Here is a 20,276-nt window from a genome sequence, read left to right on the forward strand (position 1 = left end):
CTCTGAGCCACTCTGGCACTCGAGTGAATTTACTAACACACCCTTAAGACTGTAGAGTCTACTGCCTGCCTCAGATAGTACACCTGTAGTACTGATTTTTAAAGAGCAAATGAACACAAAAGTTAACTGGTTTAAAATGGCCTATGTGGCATAAATATAGTTCAAACATTTAATTCAGTATATTCGAGAGATTTGTGTAACTGAGGTCGTCACAATTTACATCAGGGATGGGTTTTGATTGCCTGGCACAGTCTAATCAAGGCTGGCAGTAATCAAATCCTACAGAGCACAGCTGACCGGTGTGCTGCAGAGCACACTATCCAATCTCACCAGAATCAACCTTCAACCCACCCTGGCATATGTACAAATATGTAGGAGAGTTAAAATGGCTATTCCATCAAACTTTAAATTCTAGCAATAGTACACAACGCAGAACAGAACATACAGGTTCAGGTTAATGTCAGTGGCCCAAGCCCGCGAAAAGGAATATTCCAACTTCAGACAGAAGTGTGGAGTCAGATTGCTAAACTTTTCAATTCTGGAACTACTAGTACTGCCTGTTGATGTTAAGTAGACAGCTACAGTAGCTGGATAATATTAACATATTCGGGTTTTTATTTAATTAAATGTATTTTATTTCATTTGGGTGCTTTACATCACCTACTAACACCTTGGTACCCGTAGCTCCTGTTCTTCTCAGTCCAAATAAACACTGAGAAAGTTATGTATCGCAGATTAGAAATCCACAGTGTTAAATAAAGAATCTCAAGGTTAATGCTATAGGTATTGTTATAAGGGAGAGTGAGACTATCGAAACATGTAACTTTCAGAGTTTTATCGTTGTTATTGATATCGTTTTACAGAGTGCATAAAATTACGTTCTAGCCCTGTAAGGTCTGAATTGGATAAATGCGATTTCACGTTGTAGCCTGTTTTGTATTAGTGTTTTTGTCCATGAGTTGTTGTATTTTAATACTGCCAACACTGAATGCACCTGGCACTGTATTGGAGATGTGAGACAGGATATGTGTTTTACCTTTCTTCATGCTCCTCTATAGACAACTTGTCAGGTAGTGAATTAGAGACCGATGTATTCCTGTCTTTATTATTGCAGGTATGGTTCTATTACTATTATACATTCTTCGTATTAAAAATAGTTTATTTTATTCTATACATTATGGCTTTACTAGTGACGTCGGAGAAGGCAGACATTTTACGTTCCCCCAACCGATTGTGTTTTTTTGCTTATTTGTATTGTTTGGAAATTATTGTTTTTTTACTAATTTTGTTCATAATGTTGCCGCTACCATCTCTTATTACCGGAAATAACTTCTAGACATCAGGACTGCGATTACTCACCACGGACTTGCAGAATCCTTTTCCTTTCACTACTCTGACGAGCCCGATGCTAAGGATATGCTGCTTTCTCGGGAACAGGCCTCGATCCCCATGATCTGCGTGAAGAGGTGGAGAAAGAGGGGCCGAAGAGCAGGCTGCCTTCTGAAAATTCGTAGACGATCGAATCCCAAATATGTCCTCCGACAAACCATCAAACAGGCAAAATATCAATACAGGACTAAGATTGAATCATACTACACCATGCTCTGATGCTCGTCGGAGGTGGCAGGGCTTGCAAACCATTACAGACTACAAAGGGAAGCACAGCCGAGAGCTGCCCAGTGACACAAGCCTACCAGACGAGCTAAACTACTTCTTTGTTCACTTCAAGGCAAATAACACTGAAACATGCATGAGAGCACCAGCTGTTCCACGCTCTCCGCAGCTGATGTGAGTAAGACCTTTAAACAGGTCAGCATTCACAAGGCCGCAGGGCCAGACGGATTACCAGAACGTGTACTGCGAGCATGCGCTGACCAACTGGCAAGTGTCTTCCCTGACATTTTCATCCTCTCCCTGTCCGAGTCTGTAATACCAGCATGCTTTAAGCAGACCACCATAGTCCCTGTGCCCAAGAACACTAAGGTAACCCGCCTAAATGACTACCGACCCGTGGCACTCACATCTGTAGCCATGAAGTGCTTTGAAAGGCTGGTCATGGCTCACATCAAACCATCATCCCAGAAACCCAAGACCTACTCCAATTTGCATACCGCCCCAACAGATCCACAGATGATGCAATTTCTATTGCACTCCACACTGCCCTTTTCCACCTGGACAAAAGGAACACCTATGTGAGAATGCTTTTCATTAACTACAGCTCAGCGCTCAACACCATAGTGCCCTCAAAGCTCATCAATAAGCTAAGGACAGCACCTCCCTAAACACCTCCCTCTGCAACTGGACTTTCTGACGGGCCGCCCCCAGTTGGTAAGGGTAGGTAACAACACATCCGCCACGCTGATCCTCAACACAAGGGCCCCTCAGGGGTGCGTGCTCTGTCCCGTCCTGTACTCCCTGTTCACTCATGACTGCACGGCCAGGCATGACTCCAACTCCAACCATCATTAAATTTGCAGATGACACAACAGCCTGATCACCGACAACGACGAGACATCCTATAGGGAGGAGGTCAGAGACCTGGCCGTGTGGTGCCAGGACAACAATCTCTCCCTCAATGTGATCAAGACAGAGGAGATGATTGTGGACTACAAGAAAAAGAGGCCCGAGCACGCCCCCATTCTCATCGACGGGGCTACAGTGGAGCAGGTTAAGAGCTTCAAGTTCCTTGGTGTCCACATCACCAACAAACTAACATGGTCCAAGCACACCAAGACAGTTGTGAAGAGGGCATGACAAAACCTATTCCCCCTCAGGAGACTGAAAAGATTTGGCATGGGTCCTCAGATCCTCAAAGGTTTCTACAGCTGCACCATCGAGAGCATCCTGACTGGTTGCATCACTGCTTGGTATGGCTACTGCTCGGCCTTCGACCGCAATGCACTACAGACTGTTGTGCGAATGGCCCAGAGTGTTGTGCGAAGGCCCTAAAAATGGTCAAAGACTCCAGCCACCCTAGTCATAGACTCTTCTCTCTGATACTGCACGCCAAGCAGTACCGGCGTGCCAAGTCTAGGTTGAAGAGGCTTCTAAACAGCTTCCTTCTACCCCCAAGCCATAAGACTCCTGAACATCTAATCGAATGGCTACCCCCCCCCCCCCCCCCCCTCACACTTTACACCGCTGCTACTCTCTTGCTTTCATCACTTTAATAACTCTACCTACATGTACATAGTACCTCAACTAACCGGTGCCCCCGCACATTGACTCTGTATCGGTACCCCCTTGTATATAGTCTCGCTATTGCTATTTTACTGCTGCTCTCTAATTACATGTTACTTTTATCTCTTACTCTTATCCTTATTTTTTTTAAACTAAATTGTTGGTTAAGAGCTCGTAAGTAAGCATTTTCCTGTTGTATTCGGTGCATGTGACTAATACAATTTGATTTGATGTATGTATGAATGTAATTGTGGGAGTCGTAGAAAGCAGAGAGAAAGAACAACTTGTCAGATGGTGCATTGGAAACTTTTGGAAACTTTGCATTTAGCAACTTACCCTGAAAATTAGTTGGCAACACTGGTGGTGTGGGGGGTCCGAGCTGACCTGTTTCCATGACTACTGAATGAGCGCCCTGTTTTGGTTTGTGTGTAACAGGGTAGCAACGGATTAACCTAACACCAGGGGAGTAGAGGAGCTACTAAAGAAATAATAAAGGGATACTTCGGGATTTGGGCAACGAGTCAGATGAACTCGCGGACACCATTTGTATGTCTCTGCGTAAAATGAAGGAAGTTACAGGTAGTTTTGAGAGCCAATTCTAGCTAGTGTTAGTGAAATGCTAGTTAGCAAATTAATTCAAAAGGCACACGGAGACATAAAAAGGTATTCACCAGTTAATCTGACTGGGGAAGTAGATAAAGGGCCTTATTGCAAAAATCCTGTAAAAAAAGTATCCCTTTAAACATCATGACGTGTATCATGTCGCTTTAACTTATGTTATTGTATCATGTTGTTGTTAGGTTGAGGTTTGGTGTGCTCTGGGTCTTGGCGCTTCAGTGATGATGGTCAACTTTTATATTGATTCAATGCAACAGTATTTCATAGCTGCTGTTAATCAATTGGAATATTATCTGATCAATCTGATTGATAATCTACAGTAGTTGATTCATTTTCCCCTTATTGATTCTATTGATTTTAGAGGAAAGTTTGTGTGTATACTGTATTCTCATTTGAGTAGTTTGGAGACCTTTGTGCAGATAATAATAAGTCTTATTTCACTTCCATTTCAGCTCATGTAATGTTGCTGATTGTGTTTTATATGAATTGCATTTTATATGAATTTCATATTGATGATATTGATTGTAAATTATTATATATCATGGATTACTCTGAATGTTCACTGTCATGTTGATTAGTAGTGTTAGGTTCTATTTTTCAGAGTAAATAACTCAAGGAAGCTTAACCAAGTTCAATTATTCCCAAAGGGTAGAAGCTGTATACAGCTGTATTCAGACAAAATATATTTCACACCAGCACTGATATTTAACCCTTTCTCCTACGCTGAGTCTCCTTCTACTCATCTGTACAAACAGTGTTCTTTACTGCTAGGCAGGACATTAGTGATACGGGCCATACACTTCTATTTCTCCCTTAGCTTGCCTTCCACAAGCTTCCCACAATAAGTTGGGTGAATTTTGTCCCATTCCTCCTGACAGAGCTGGTGTAACTGAGTCAGGATTGTAGGACTCCTTTCTCGCACATGCTTTTTCAGTTCTGCCCACACATTTTCTATAGAATTGAGGTCAGGGCTTTGTTGTGGTCATTCTAATACCTTGACTTTGTTGTCCTTAAGCCATTTTGCCACAACTTTGGAAGTATTCTTAGGGTCATTGTCCATTTGGAAGACCCATTTGCTCTAACTTCCGGACTGATGTCTGGAGATGTTGCTTCAATATATCCACATAAATTTACTCCCTCGTGATGCCATCTATTTTGTGAAGTTCACCAGTCCCTCCAGCAGCAAAGCACCACCACAACATGATGCTGCCACCCCCATGCTTCACGGTTGGGATGGGGTTCTTTGGCTTGCAAGCCTCCCCCTTTTTCCTCCAAACATAACGATGGTCATTATGGCCAAACAGTTCTATTTCTGTTTCATCAGACCAGAGGACATTTCTCCAAAAAGTACGATCTTTGTCCCCATGTGCAGTTGCTGAGCGGCCTTTCAGGTTATGTCGATATATAGGACTCGTTTTACTGTGGATATAGATAATTTTGTACATGTTTCTTCCAGCATCTTCACAAGGTCCTTTGCTGTTGTTCTGGGATTGATTTGCGCTTTTCGCACCGAAGTACGTTCATCTCTAGGAGACAGAACGCGTCTCCTTCCTGAGCGATATGACAGCTGCTTGGTCCCATGGTGTTTATACTTGCATACTATTGTTTGTACAGATGAACGTGGTACCTTCAGGCATTTGGAAATTTCTCCCAAGGATGAACAAGACTTGTGGAGGTCCACAACTCTTTTTCTGAGGTCTTGGCTGATTTCTTTTGATTTTCCCATGATGTCAAGCAGAGAGGCACTGAGTTTGAAGGTAGTCCTTGAAATACATCCACAGTTACACCTCAAATTGACTCAAATTATTTCAATTAGCCTAACAGAAGCTTCTAAAGCCTTGACATCATTTTCTGGAATTTTCCAAGCTCTTTAAATGCACAGTCATCTCAGTGTATGTAAACTTCTGTCCCACTGGAATTGTGATACAGTGAATTATAAGTGAAATAATCTGTCTGTGAACAATTGTCGGAATAATTACCTGTGTCATGCACAAAGTAGATTTCCTAACCGACTTGCCAAAACTATAGTTTGTTAACAAGAAATGTGTGGAGTGGTTGAAAATGAGTTTTAATGACTCAAACCTAAGTGTATGTAAACTTCTGACTTCAACTGTATGTAAATGTGATTGATTGCTAATTTAAAAAATATATAATTCTAAAAAACAGTTTTTTCTTTGTCATTATGGACTATTGTGTGTAGGTTGAGTAAAAATAACAATTTAATCAATTTTAGAATTAGGCTGTAAGCTAACAAAATTTGGAAAAAGTCAAAACAATTATTATGACGAGGCACATGGGCCACTTACAGCTTACTAGACAACATACACTTAGTATTACTTTCTTAGCTACAGTATACATAACTCCCTGGCATATTACATCATTTATGCAGTAGTATTTTTGGACTCCCCTTGTTGTGCTGTGCTCACTTGAACAGGAAGGTGGCGCGGCGGTCCTTCTTGTGGGCTCTAGAAAGAGGCCGGTATCCCGACTTGGAATTCCGAGTTGGATGACCGTTCCAAATATTTTCCCAGTCTGAGCTAGTTTTATCCGAGTTCCCAGTTGACTTGAACTCACTGAAGTCTGAGATTTCCCCTTTTAAAGTTTCCAGTTGTTTTTATGATATCCAACTGGTAGTTAATCTTGTCTCAACGCTGCAACGCCACTACGGACTCGGCGAAGGTAAAAGCCTTGCCGCACTACTTCTTGACCGAAGTCAGCTTGCAGGCGTCCAGCCCGCCACAAGGAGACGCTAGAATACGATGAGACAATGACATCCCGGTCGGTCAAACCCTCCCCTAACCTGGATGACGCCGGGCCAATTGTGCGCCGCCTCATGGGTCTCCCGGTCACAGCCCGCTTTAACACAGCCTGCGATCGAACCTGGGGCTGCAGTTGCGCCTTAGCACTCATTGTTGAATATGTGATTTCCAACTTGTTGTGTAATGTTTAATGACCTTGAGCCTTCTTGGATGGGCACTTCTAATGTAAGTCTATGGCAGCACCCAAGGTGCTTGAGTTTTCGAGCTCTACCTGTACATTTTGCGGTGATGTAGTGTCCCCATGAGTGACAGAACACAGAGCCAGTCATGGCGCAACAAGAGAACATTACCAACCCTATTGCTGACTGCCCCACCACAGAGTAGCAGCAGTGTAAAAACAAAGGGGGAGAGTCAATGCAAATAGTCCCGGTGGCCATTTGATTATTGTTCAGCAGTCTTATGGCTTGGGGTAGAAGCAGTTAAGGAGCCTTTTGGCCGTAGACTTGGCACTCCGGTACTGCTTGCCATGCGGTAGCAGAAAGAACAGTCTATGACTTAGGTGACTGGAGTCTTAGACACTTTTTTGGACCTCTGATACCCCCTAGTATATAGGTCCTGGATGGCAGGAAGCTTGGCCACAGGGATGTACTGGGCTGTACGCACTACTCTCTGTAGTGCCTTACACTCGGATGCCAAGCAGTTGCCATACCAGGTTGTGAAGCAACCGGTCAGGATGCTCTCGATGGTGCAGCTGTAGAACATTTAGAGGATCTGGGGTGTTGTCATGTCCTCTTCACAACTTTCTTGGTATGTTTTGACCATGATATTTTGTTGGTGATGTGGACATCAAGGAACTTGAAACTCTCGACCCGCTCCACTACAGCCCTGCTGATGTGAATGGGGGCGTGTTCGGCCCTTCTTTTCCTGTAGTCCACAATCATCTCTTTTGTCTTGCTCATGCTTAAGGGAGATGATGATGTTGTCTTGGCACCATACTACCAGGTCTCTGACCCCCTCCCTATAGGCTGTCTCATCGTTTCTGGTGATCAGGCCTACCATTGTTGTGTTGTGGTGAAACTTAATGATGGTGTTGGAGTTGTGCTTGGCCACGCAGTCATGTGTGAACAGGGAGTACAGGAGGGGACTGAGCATGCACGCCTGAGGTGCCCCCGTGTTGAGGATCAGCGTGGCAGATGTGTTGTTGTCTACCCTTACCACCTCAGGCTGGAAATCCAGGATCCAGTTGCAGAGGGAGGTGTTTAGTTCCAGGTTCCTTAGCCTAGTGATGAGCTTTGTGGGCACTATGGTGTTGAATGCTGCACTGTATTCAATGAACAGTATTCTCACATGTGTTTCTTTTGTACAGGTGGGAAAGGGCAGTGTGAAGTGCAATTGAGATTGCGTCTTCTGTGGACCTGTTGGGGAGTTATGCGAATTGGAGTGGGTCTAGTGTTTCCGGCATGATTGTGTTGATGTGAGCCATGACCAGCTTTTCAAAGCTCTTCATGGCTACCGAGGTGAGTGGTATGGGACTATGGTGGTCTGCTTGAAATATGTAGGTATTACAGACTCGGTCAGGGAGAGGTTTAAAATGTCAGTGAAGACACTTGCCAGTTGGTCTGCGCATTTTTTAAATGTTTTATTTGTTTATTTATTTTATTTTTTATTTAACCTTTATTTAACCAGGTAGGCCAGTTGAGAACAAGTTCTCATTTACAACTGCGACCTAGCCAAGATAAAGCAAAGCAGTGCGACAAAAAACAGCAGCAGAGTTACACATGGGATAAACAAAAATACAGTCAATAACACAATAGAAAAATCTATATGCAGTTTGTGCAAATGGAGTAAGGAGGTAAGCCAATAAATAGGCCATAGTAGCGAAGTAACTACAATTTAGCAAATTAACAATGGAGTGGTAGATGTGCAGATGATGATGTGCAAGAAATAGAAATACTGGTGTGCAAAATAGCAAACAAGTTAATAAAAACAATATGGGGATGAGGTAGGGAGATTGGATGGGCTATTTACAGATGGGCTGTGTACAGCTGCAGCGATCGGTGAGCTGCTCAGATAGTTGATGCTTACATTTAGTGAGGGAGATATAAGTCTCCAACTTCAGTGATTTTGGCAATTTTTTCCTGTCATTGGCAGCAGAGAACTGTAAGTAAAGGTGGCCAAAGGAGGTGTTGGCTTTGGTGATGACCAGTGAGATATACCTGCTGGAGAACGTGCTACTGGTGGGTGATGCTATGGTGACCAGTGAGCTGCTCTGAGTACCTGTCCTGGTAATCCATCTGTCCCCACGTCCTTGTTTAAAGGTCGTGCTCACATCGGCTATGGAGAGCATGATCACACAGTCATCCGGAACAGCTGGTGCTTTGATGCATTCTTCAGTGTTGCTTGCCTCAAAGTGAGCATAAAAGGCAGTTAGCCTTTCTGGTAGGCAGTTCCCCTATGTCTCAGTATGGGTAGACCATGTATCTGATGCTGTCTGGACATAAAGAGTATGGCATGTCATACTCTTTCTGGCTAGACAGCATCAGATGCATAGTAAATATAGTAATATAGTAAAACAGATGGAGTTAATATGCAGACCTAAACTTGTCGCCTGCCTTTCCGCCTTTGGGACAACGACTCCCATTGTCAGGGCAGAGACATGAGAATCTCGTCATTTTATAGATACTCTGGCTTCAGGCTGCCACTTTTCTTTAAAAAAGGATTGCTACATTGTATGCCTATTTGGGAAGGCCTAGCTGATTACTGAGTTGAGGCGGACAGTGAAAAGCATCTAAAATACAATTGGCATGCTGACTGCAGAAATGTCCACCAGAGCTGTTGCCAGAGAATGTAATGTACGTTTATAAGCCACCTCCAACGTCGTTTTAGAGAATTTGGTAGTACGTCCAACCGGCCTCATAACCGCAGACCACGTGTAACCATGCCAGCCCAGGACCTCCACATCTGGCTTTTTCACGTGGGAGCGTCTGAGAAGGTGCTGAGGTGTATTTCTGTCTAATAAAACCCTTTTGTGGAGAAAAACATTGCTTATTGGCTGGGCCTGGATGCCCAGTGGGTGGGCCTGGATGCCCAGTGGGTGGGCCTGGATGCCCAGTGGGTGGGCCTGGCTCCTAAGTGGGTGGGCCTATGCCCTTCCAGGCCCACGCATGGATGTGCTCTTGCCCAGTCATTTATAATCCATAGATTAGGGCCTAATTTATTTATTTAAATTAACTGATTTCCTTATTTGAACTTTAACTCAGTAAAAAAAATCTGCATGTTGCGTTTATAAACTCAGCAAGAAACGAAACGTCCTCTCACTGTCAACTGCGGTTATTGTCAGCAAACTTAACATGTGTAAATATTTGTAGGAACATAACAAGATTCAACAACTGAGACATAAACTGAACAAGTTCCACAGACATGTGACTAACAGAAATGGAATAATGTGTCCCTGAACAAAGGGGGTCAAAATTAAAAGTAACAGTCTGTATCTGGTGTGGCTCCCGCCTGCATTAAGTGCTGCAGTGCATCTCCTCCTCATGGGTTGCACCAGATTTGCCAGTTCTTGCTGTGAGATGTTACCCGACTCTTCCACCAAGGCACCTGCCCTAGCCCTCACCCTCCGATCCAACAGGTCCCAGACGTGCTCAATGGGATTGAGATCTGGGCTCTTTGCTGGTCATGGCAGAACACATATATTCCTGTCTTGCAGGAAATCACGCACAGGACGAGCAGTATGGCTGGTGGCATTGTCATTCTGGAGGGTCATGTCAGGATGAGCCTGCAGGAAGGGTACCACCTGAGGGAGGAGGATGTCTTCCCTGTAACGCACAGCTTTGAGATAGCCTGCAGTGACAACAAGCTCAGTCTGATGATGCTGTGACACACCGCCCCAGACCATGACGGACCCTCCACCTCCAAATCGATCCCGCTCCAGAGTACAGGCCTCGTTCTTACGATCATTCCTACAACGATCAACGTCAATCTGACCATCACCCCTGGTGAGACAAAACCGCGACTCGTCAGTGAAGAGCACTTTTTGCCAGTCCTGTCTGGTCCAGCGACGGTGTGTTTGTGCCCATAGGTGACGTTGTTGCCAGTGATGTCTGGTGAGGTCCTGCCTTACAACAGGCCTACAAGCCCTCAGTCCAGCATCTCTCAGCCTATTGAGGACAGTCTGAGCACTGATGGAGGGATTGTAGACCTGCTGTCCATCCTGTCTCCTTGTAGTGCTGTCTTAGGCATCTCACAGTATGGACATTGCAATTTATTGCCCTGGCCACATCTACAGTCCTCATGCCTCCTTGCAGCATGCCTAAGGCACATTCACGCAGATGAGCAGGGACCCTGGGCATCTTTATTTTGGCGTTTTTCAGAGTCAGTAGAAAGGCCTCTTTAGTGTCCTAAGTTTTCATAACTGTGACCGTAATTGCATACCGTCTGTAAGCTGTTAGTGTCTTAACGACCGTTCCACCGGTGCATGTTCATTCATTGTTTATGGTTCATTGAACAAGCATGGGAAACAGTGTTTAAACCCTTTACGATGAAGATCTGTGAAGTTATTTGGATGTTTACAAATTATCTTTGAAAGACAGGGTCCCGAAAAAGGGATGTTTATTTTTGTTCAGTATAGAGGTATACAAAGTTCATGTTTTCCATTAAATATAAAACCACATCATAAAACAACTATACAAATAATGTATAAATAACTTTTAAAGCTTCTGTTACAGACAGTCCAACATGTTGCTGTATTACCCCCTGGCTGTGGAGTTGTATTAATAGGGGTTAAGGTGTAGGGGGTTAATCAAATCAATGTTGCTGTAAAAGAGAATGTATTCTCAGTCAACTCACCTGGTAAAATAAGGAATAAATAAATCCAATAATTAAAAAAAGCAAGGTACAGTTGAAAGGGTTTGGGTCCAACATGTAGCTGGTAGTGCCCACTGACTGGAGTTGTAGAAACAGGGGTTAGGGTGTAGGGCAAGGTTCGGCGAGTAAAATAAATGTAAAAGTTTTTTTGTAGAAATATATACCTTTAATGTTTGGTCAAAAAACCCTACAATCAACAGGAATTTAGCAAAAAAAGACTGTTTAATTTAGAAAATCTGTTCCCAATTTTTCCCACGAATAAAGGACATGTCTCAAAGTAATCAATGTATGAATGATCGGCTATGAAAAGCCAACTGACATTTACTCCTGAGGTGCTGACCTGTTTCACCCTCGACAACCACTGTGATTACTATTATTTGACCCTGCTGGTCATCTATGAACATTTGAACATCTTGACCATGTTCTGTTATAACCTCCACCCGGCACAGCCAGAAGAGGACTGGCCACCCCTCATAGCCTGGCTCCTCTCTAGGTTTCTTCCTAGGTTCTGGCCTTTCTGGGGAGTTTTTCCTAGCCACTGTGCTTCTACACCTGCATTGCTTGCTGTTTGGGGTTTAAAGGCTGGGTTTCTGTACAGCACTTTGAGATATCAGCTGAAGTAAGAAGGGCCATACAGATGAACCTGACAAAGAGAGATCTAGACTTAGAAACAAACGCACACAAACACACACACACACTTAATCTCTTAAGGTAGTTGATCGCATCCGACTGATTGTGGGTTGGCTGATGACTGTATAAAACGATGCGGGATGCATGCTGTCGTTGAGGCCGTTGCAGCCATGGTCATATGTCTTCTCTGTCACTTCGCCAGGCGACACTCAGTCCTTTTTTCCTGAGCCAACTGCACTCCTTGATGGAAGAGGCTGCACCAGGTGGAACGGTCCGCAGCACCAGGTGGAACGGTCCGCAGCACCAGGTGGAACGGTCCGCAGCACCAGGTGGAACGGTCCGCAGCAACAGTCCAGAGGGAGGCAGGGTTTATCCCACACTTCTTCAAGTGGTCCTTTAGATGCTTTTTCTGACCACCTGCAGAACGACAGCCCAGTTGTACCTATCATTCACGTACTGAAGCTCAAGGACTCGTTCAGATTCAAGCTTTGTGCTAGCTGCTACTAGAGTCCCAGTGTTGCTCCAGAAATAACAGAAGCACGGTGTATATGATCTTCAAAACAACATCTGTTCATGGCCTTTATGGAACTCTCCTAAGCAGAGGTTTAGACATAGGTGGGCCTGGGTGGACACAGACCCACCCACTGGGGAGCCAGGCCCTGCCAGGCTCATCCAATCAAATTGAGCAAAAAACTAAAAAGAATATATTATTATTACAAAAATACTCCTCAGTCAAAATTTCTGCAAGCCCACACACAAATGAATTTCTGGCTACGCCCCTGCTCCAAAGCCTTGAGCAAAGTAGACTGAACACCTTTTGGAAGGTTTTTCTGCAGTATGGCTACCCTGGGAAATTTGTCAACATCCTGTGTCAGTTCAATGAGGGGGTGATGGTCAGGGTAACAATTGGCGGTCAGGAACCCTTTGGAGTAGGCACTGGTGTGAGGCAAGTGGCGTTTGCTTGAGCCGGTCCTATGTCTTCCTCCTTTGTGTCCCAACACTGCTGGCACAAGGACATGGAAACGTAGAGTGGGGTGACCCTAGACTTCAGATTGGACAGAAACATCTTCTGAGGCAACACACACACATACTAACACCTGTTCACAGATCTCCAGAGCGGTGCTGGCCAGCATCAGACCAGTAGAGAGCCGTGGGGCTTGTTGCCCTCGACGATGCCAGAACCTGCCCAGCTCAAACAGGTAGTCTGGGTCTGGAAGAACACCACTTTCTGTTGGGGGCGGGCCTTACGGAGGGCTTGTTACACCTGGGACAGAACAAAGACAACTATCTACTCTCCTCCCCCCAGGATCAAAATGTTAGTTATCCATTTTGTCATTCTTAAAAAGTCTACCCGAGCCCAGACCTTGCCCTAGTAACCGATAAAAAATAAATAACCGGTACATTGTATTGTGTCCTGTCGGGCCCATGCCGGGTCGCAGTCTCATCTCATGATAGCAGCTCACCTTGAAGCAGGGGCTGGTCCCAAAAGCAAAGGAGAAGGCTGGGAGAAGTAGATGGGCATGACCGTAGACTGACAAGGGCTTCCGCCAGGGGTCCTGGGTTCAGCTGGAGGCCAGGGTACCTGAGTACAGGTGAGTTAGGAGATGGGAGAGGGGAGGAGTGAGGAGATGGGAGAGGGGAGGAGTGAGGAGATGGGAGAGGGGAGGAGTGAGGAGAGGGGAGGAGTGAGGAGATGGGAGAGGGGATGAGTGAGGAGATGGGGGAGGGGAGGAGTGAGGAGACAGATGTGAAGTGGAGTTAGGAGACAAGTGAGGGGAGGAGTTAGGAGACAAGTGAGGGGAGGAGTCAGGAGACAGGTGAGGGGAGGCGTTAGGAGACAGGTGAGAGGCAGGGTCGATGTTTGTGGCAGTTCGAATGTCTAGAATCGACTTGATGACAAATCTATTTAAGTTTGTGAAATGATGTTCAAGGCAGAGACAGGTGAGAATTCATCATATATATAGATTATGTACAGTATCAGTCAAAAGTTTGGACACACCTACTCATTCAAGGGTTTTTCTTTAATTTTACTATTTTCTACACAGCTCAAATAAGCAAAGAGAAATTAAAGTTCATCATTACTTTAAGATATGAAGGTCAGTCAGTACAGAACATTTCAAGAACTTTGAAAGTTTCTTCAAGTCCAGTCGCAAACACCATCAAGCGCTATGATGAAACTAACTCTCATGGGGACCGCCAAAGGAAAGGAAGACCCAGAGTTACCACTGCAGAGGATAAGTTCATTAGAGTTACCAGCCCAAATAAATGCTTCACAGAGTTCAAATAACAGCCACATCTCAACATCAACTGTTCAGAGGAGCCTGCGTGAATCAGGCCTTCGTGGTTGAATTGCTGCAAAGAAACCACTACTAAAGGACACCAATAAGAAGAAGAGACTTGCTAGGGCCAAGAAACACAAGCAATGGACATTAGACCGGTGGAAATCTGTCCTTTGGTCTGATGAGTCTGAATTAGATTCTAAAACCTTTTCTAAATTAAATATTGATGCCTATAAGCTAGATAAAGAACGCATAAATATTGTTTCTCACACAAACTTCCCTTATTTACATATTATTTATCTTTGGTTTTAGGCCACCCTCTTTCAACAACATTTCTGAGTTTTCACAATTTCCCGGGAATCACCAAGTCTGACACAAGGGAAAGCAGCTCCTTCCCCCCTCAAAGGTATGCTAACTGCATCCTGTGTTGCTTGGCGACATCTCCTCGAAGTTGTAACAGCTCAGCCGTTTGCCATTAACCACCCGAGCCAAAGCCTGTTCACCCCGCTATCATCCATAAGGCGAGGTCAGTACAGGTGCATCAAAGCTGGGACCGAGAGACTGAAAAACAGCTTCTGTCTCAAGGACATCAGACTCACCTCCTCCCTGTAGGCTGTCTCGCCATTGCTGGTAATCGGGCCTATCACTGTTGTGTCGTCCGCAAACTTTATGATTGAGTTGGAGGCGTGTGTGGCCAACCAGTCATGGGTGAACAGGGAGTGCAGGAGGGGTGCTGAGCATGCACCATTTTTTTCTTCTTTATTTAACTAGGCAAGTCAGTTAAGAACAAATTCTTATTTTCAATGACGGCCTAGGAACAGTGGGTTAACTGCCTGTTCAGGGGCAGAACGACAGATTTTGTACCTTGTCAGCTCGGGGAATTGAACTTGCAACCTTTCGGTTACTAGTCCAATGCTCTAACCACTAGGCTACCCTTTATTTGTGGGGCCCCTGTGTTGAGGATCAGCATAGTGAAGGTGTTGTTTCATACCTTCCCCACCTGAGGGTAGCCTGTCGGGAAGTCCAAGACCCAGATGTAAAGGGCGTGTTCAGACCCAGGACCCCTAGCTTAATGAAGATATTGGAGGGTACTATGGTGTTGAAGTCTGAGCTATAGTCGATGAACAGCACTCTTACATACTGTAGGTATTCCTTTTGCCCAGATGGGATAGGGCAGTGTGCAGTGCGATGGCAATTGCATCGTTTGTGGATTGGTATACAAATTGAAGTGGTCTAGGGTGTCAGGTAAGGTGGAGTTGATATGATCCTTAACTCTCAAAGCACTTCATGATGACAGAAGTCAGGGCTATGGGGCGATAGTCATTTACTTCAGTTACCTTTGCTTTTTGGGGTACAGGAACAATGGTGGACATCTTGAAGCAAGTGGGAACAGCAGACGGGGATAGGGAGAGATTGAATATGTCCGCAAACACTCCAGCCAGCTGGTCTGTGCATGCTCTGAGGATGCGGCAAGGGATGCCATCTGGCTGGTTTTCCCTTTGTAATCCATTATTTTCTGGAGTCCCTGCCACATGCGTCTCGAGTCTGGGCCGTTGAATTGCGACTCCACTTTCTCTGTGCTGACGTTTGCCTGTTTGATTTCCTTACAGAGGGAATAACTGCACTGTTTGTATTCAACCGTATTCTCAGTCCCCTTGCTGTGGTGGTTTGCGCTTTCAGTTTTGCCCGAATGCTGCCAACTATCCGTTTTTGGTTTGAGTAGGTTTTAGTAGTCACAGTGGGGACAACATCTCCTATACACTTCCTGATGAATATGGTCACCGTGTCAGTGTATACGTCAATGTTATTCTCGGAGGCAACCCGGAATATATCCCAGTCTGCGTGATCAAAACAATCTTGAAGCATGGATTCTGATTAATCAGACAGTGTTGAATTGACCTTAGCACGGGTAATTCCTGTTTGATTTTCTGCCTATAGAAAGGGAGGAGCAGAATGGAGTTTTGATCTGATTTGCAGAAGGGGGGGCGGGGGACGGCCTTGTAGCCATCCAGGAGAGAGTAACAATGGTCGAGAGTTTTTGAAGCACAAGGACTACAGACAATGTGTTCATAGAACTTCTGTAGCATTTTCCTCAAATTTGCTTTGTTAAGGTCTCCAGCTACAGTAAATGCGGCCTCAGGATATGTGGTTTCCAGTTTGCACAAAGTCCAGTGTAGTTCCTTGAGGGCCGTCGTGGTATTGACTTAATGAGGATTATACATGGCTCTGACTATAACCGAAGATAATTTTTTGGGGAGGTAATACGGTCGGCATTTGATTTTGAGGTATTCTAAGTCGGGTGAAGAAAATAACTTGAGTTCCTGTACGTTATCACAATCACACCATCAGTAGTTAATCATGAAACATAAACCTACGCCTTTCTTCTTCCCGGATAGTTATTTATTCCTGTCTGAGCTATGTACTGAGAACCGAGCTGGCTGTATGGATGGGGACAGTATATCCGGAGAGATCCATGATTCCGTGAAACAGAGTATGTTACAGTCCCTGATGTCTCTCTATAAGGAGATCCTCACCAATGAGCTTGTCTACTTTATTGTCCAGGGACAGAACATTAACGAGTAATATACTCGGAAGTGGCGGATAGTGTGCACGTCTCCTGAATACCTCTTCTCCGCCGGCAGCGTCTTGGAGCATTGCTTTGGGTGGATACGAACAAATGATCCGATTCGAGAAAATCGAATGTCTGGTCGGAATGCTGGTGAGTTACCGCTGCTCTGATATCCATAAGTTATTTCCGGCTGTATGTAATAACACAAAAAACGCTCTGGGCTAGTAATGTAAGAATAATGTGCAAATATTGTGCAATCCAGGTGTGCAAAGCTCTTAAAGTTGCTTTGGAGCTAGCAGCAGAGCTGTCATGTCTGTCGGCACTATCTTAAAGTGACTCAGTGAGCAGTGAGTCTTTTTAGGTAAGTCTCTAAGAGCTTTGCATACCTGGATTCCCGATAATTCTTTAAAAAATACTTCAAGCTCTGTAAAGTTGGTTGTTGATCATGACTAGTCTTACCATAGATTTTCAAGATGATTTAAGTCAAAACTGTAACTAGGCCACTCAGGAATATTCAATGCTGTCTTGGTAAGTCACTAAAGTGTATATTTGGCCTTTTGTTTTAGGTATTTATCCTGCTGAAAAGTGAATTTGTCTCCCAGTGTCTGTTGGAAAGCAGACTGAACCAAGTTTTCCTCTATGATTTTGCCTGTGCTTAACTCCATTCCGTTTCTTTTTTATCCTAAAAAACTACATAGTCCTTAACGATTACAAGCATACCCATAACATGATGCAGCCACCACTATGTTTCAAAAAATGGAGAGTGGTACTCAGTAATGTCTTGTGTTGGATTTTCCCCAAACATAACACTTTGTATTTAGGACAAAAATCAAATTGTTTTGCCACATTTGTTGCAGTATTACTTTTGTGCCTTGTTGCAAACAGGATGCATGTTTTTGGAATATTTTTATTCTATACAAGCTTCCTTCTTTTCACTCTGTCAATTAGGTTAGTATTGTGGAGTAACTACAATGTTGTTGATCCATCCACAGTTTTCTCCTATCACAGCCATTAAACTGTAATGTTTGTAAAGTCACCATTGGCCTCATGGTGAAATCCCTGAGCTGTGTCCTTCCTGTCCGGCAACTGAGTTAGGAAGGACGCCTGTATCTTTGTAGTGTAATTAAAAACTTCATCATGCTCAAAGAGATATTCAATGTCAGTTTAACAATTTTTAAAAAAAACTACTTTTCTACCACTGGGTTCTCTAATGCACATAAGTGAGTCCATGCAACTTATTTTTACTCCTGAACTTATTTAGACTTGCCATAAAGAAGAGGTTGAATACCTATTGACTCAAGACATTTCAGCTTTTGATTTTTTATCAATTTGTAAAAATGTTGAAATACGTAATTCTGCTTTGACATTATGGAGATGTTGTGTAGGCCAGTGACAATTTTTTTAAAATGTAATCCATTTTAAATTCAGGCTGTAACAACTTCATTTGGAAAAAGTAAATGTGTGAAACAAACTAATGCCTGGCTTGAAAACAAAAATCTAAACAAATAATCCATAGTATGTAACACTTGCATATATATTTACAACTAAAAAGCAAATGCGACACGTCACTTTATCTAGCTAGCAAGATAGCGAGTTACAGTAGTTAATGTAACTAGCTATGTCCTAACTTTTCAACAGATCGGTTTTGAGTCCCTTAGCTAGCTAGCAAGCTCTCTCCAATTTGTCAAAGCAATACAAGGTTTACTTTCAACACTCGTCTTGGCCCAGACTCTATCGTTTACACTTTTTGCCTGTTGGCTCTCCGATGTTCCCTGTTTCTTTGGGTTAGATGGGGTCCGAGCTGCCTGGGACAGGTTGTGTGCTACCCGTCCTTGCTATATTGTCATCGACGTCCCATTCATATCCATTTGAATCTGTCTGAGCTGGCACCGCCTCCAAAAACTTGTCATTGATTATGCGCAGCAGTAAATCTGGCATGAAAATCCAAACCGACAGGAAGGCGCAATATTGTTACTGTTGAATCACATTGGATGACAACTAGAGATTTTAAAAAGAAACAAAAGACAAAATATTACATATTGCCGCTTTAATTATTTCTTTGTGGATTTTGATTAGTGCTTGGGATTATTGTTTTGCTGGAAGATTCACTTTTTGCCTAGGCTGACAGCCTCCTGGCAGAGGCCACCAGGTCTTTGGCTAAAATGTCCTGATTCTTGGTAGAGTTAATGATGCCGTTGACCCGAACAAGGGCACCAGGACCAGTGGAATCAAAATAGGCCCATAACATCAAAGATCCACCACTGTATTTTACTGGAGGTATGAGCTACTTTTCTGTGTAGGCTTCTTTTTCATGTCATCTGACCATACTGCAGCACTGACTGGTAACTGCATCAGCACTATGATTGGAACCAGTGCTTCAGTCAGATGACATGAAAATAGAGCTCTTTGTCTGTATCTGATCATGTGTATTGATAGAGTATATACCTTTTATTGATCTGGGTCGGATTGGCTGTTATGAGGTCTGTCTTCACTCCCACGTCATAACTCTTGTTGTTAGGAGCCAGGTTAAACCTGTCAACAACAACAATAATAATCACACAACAGTACAAACAACTACGATCAGAAACAGCAATGTAAACGACAACATTCACATTACATTATTCAACCATACACGACCTAACAACATTCACACAACAATTGTTTTATTTTACCGTTATTTTACCAGGTAAGTTGACTGAGAACACGATCTCATTTACAGCAACGACCTGGGGAATAGTTACAGGGGAAAGGAGGGGGATGAATGAGCCAATTGTAAACTGGGGATTATTAGGTGACCGTGAATGGTATGAGGGCCAGTTTGGGAATTTTAGCCAGGACACCGGGGTTAACACCCCTACTCTTACGGTTTGTGCCACGGGATCTTTAATGACCTCAGAGAGTCATTACAAATAATAACTGAAAATAGCGCCATGTACAAATTGGTGATGGGACTCAGAAAGAAGTAGTGGTTTCGATAGGAAGAAATAACTTTCAAACAACATTATAAACAACAGTATTCACACAACGTTCCCAGAATATCCACAGAACGTTCACACAAGATTATAAACAAGAACAGTCACACATCACATCAAAGTTGAACACTACACAACAGAACTACAGTGCTATAGATTACTACCAACAATGGATTGATTGATTGATAGATAGATAGATAGATAGAGTTGTTGCTGATACCTGATGACATAGTCAGAATTGTCGATTTCCGCTCCACAGCTGCTGTTCTGCAGGATTCCTCCACTTCCCACCACGGCACAACGACTCAACGAACCTTTACTCCAGGGTACACACACCATGCTGGTAAACCACGCTCGTGTGATACATTTTTCGGAGAAATGTAAGACTTGCGCACACACA

General features: G+C 43.9%; 1 pseudogene; it reads right to left on the reverse strand.

Moving 5' to 3' along the window:
* Positions 1-11,154: 11,154 nt before the first annotated feature.
* On the reverse strand, positions 11,155-20,267 carry LOC135552146 (alpha-2,8-sialyltransferase 8F-like; annotated as a pseudogene).
* Positions 20,268-20,276: the final 9 nt, after the last annotated feature.

The sequence above is a fragment of the Oncorhynchus masou genome, chromosome 13, assembly GCF_036934945.1.
Source record: "Oncorhynchus masou masou isolate Uvic2021 chromosome 13, UVic_Omas_1.1, whole genome shotgun sequence".
Lineage (NCBI taxonomy): Eukaryota > Metazoa > Chordata > Actinopteri > Salmoniformes > Salmonidae > Oncorhynchus > Oncorhynchus masou.